The following is a 1,760-nucleotide window of genomic DNA, read 5'->3' as shown; positions in this document are numbered from 1 at the left end:
ACGTTGTATTCAGATGTGTGGTGTATATGATTTTTGGGTTAAGCGGATAAAATCATTTTAACAATATTAACTATATTTGCTGAAGGTTTAAATTATTCTTAGGATTCAAGTATGTTGAAGAAATGTACATTTGCTGAAGGAGTAGATTAATAATTATTAGAATTATTTATCGATTATTGTAATTCAATTTATATACAAACTAGATGGAAACCAGAGCGTCATTCGCGTGGTACCTGCTTGAAAATGACCTTTGAACAGACTATAATATTATAATCTATCTCTGCACCAAATTTTAGACCTAATCGGCTGTTTTTGCTCACAAAAGTAACAAACATACATCCGTACCTAAGTTCTTAGAAACTTTCGCGCTTATATTGTTAATGAAACATTCAGATAAATTTATTTGTATAATTTAACTTTTTTTTATATAAAGGTACCAAAGTTCACACTGAACTAAATGGTTCAAAATTCCAATTATCCCATTGAGCCCCGAACGGCCCAATCGGTCCACGACACAATAGATTTTCTATTGTGTCTGTGATTCCGGGGCCTGAGTTATTACTGAATATAGTCCTATTGTAGACTACATGAATACACATTGAATATAACTTAGTCTCAATGAAAAGCAATTTTATCACTGAGAGGATTTCTTATTACTGTAACAAAAAATATTATGGAAAAGAAATTAAACAATAACATAACTAGGTATTAATTAATTTAAAAGTATGATTACAAAGACATGATATCTGTTAAATGAGAACGTTGAATACTATTTGATTTTAATTATACCTACCTAATTTGTAGTTGTTTTCAGACTTTGTAGTATTTATAGGCTGCGTAGAACATAATATAATTTTACATCCTCTATATGAACTTCAAGTTTGTTAGTGAAGACAAAACTGAGATCAAATTATAAGCATTAACACGTAGAGCTCCAATCGTTTGTAAATAAATTGTTTTCCTTAGATTTGTGTTAGGTAGTTAAATTAATATGGGGAAGAAAATTACTTTATTTGGTGTGGGCGTAGTGATTATTGAATGAATTTAATTTTTACCCTATTTTTAATTTAATAAGAGAATTTCATAAATTGTGATTAAATGTAACTAACTACATGTTAAAAATTAAACATGTAATCATTGTTTCTTGGAATAATAACATGATATTTTATGTCCCAACTTAATCGTGGTCACCCTACGATTACGCAGAGGCGCCTAATTCAGTGTCATCCTATTAATAAACATCGATATACAAAATACAAATAAATAGTAATTCCCAAAGGCCGCCACCGACACGTCACAGCGGCGCAGATGACGGCTGATGACTGCGGCTTTCCTCGTAATTCGTTTGTACGTGACATTAGAATCGTAATGATTGTGACGTAGTAAATGTCCTTTTTTGAAATTTGAGGGTCAAGGTCATTTTTCGTGAACTTAAAAAAATATAAGCCTTTCAAAATGAGATAAGGTCAAGGCCATTTTTTGTGAATTATTTTTATTTTTTCAATTTTTCAAATATTTTTTACGGACCGTAATGAACTTTAATATTATGTAGGTGCATACATACAATATTGTATGTAATGTATTCTAGGTACATTATACATTTGCATTTAAGTTTACTATAAGTTAAACACTGGCACCAGGAAACAGCTTTCTCTTATTTGTAAGATCTAGCAAGTTATTGACGATTCCCGTACTAAATTACTTATTTGTTTATTTATTAAGGCCAACTTTTATCTTATTAGTCATCAATTATACAAAAT

This window comes from Colias philodice, chromosome 16 (genome assembly GCF_061535455.1).
Source record: "Colias philodice isolate Cphi_HAF_F1 chromosome 16, ilColPhil1 Martin Lab GWU primary, whole genome shotgun sequence".
NCBI lineage: Eukaryota > Metazoa > Arthropoda > Insecta > Lepidoptera > Pieridae > Colias > Colias philodice.
Note: the sequence above shows the minus strand (reverse complement) of the source record.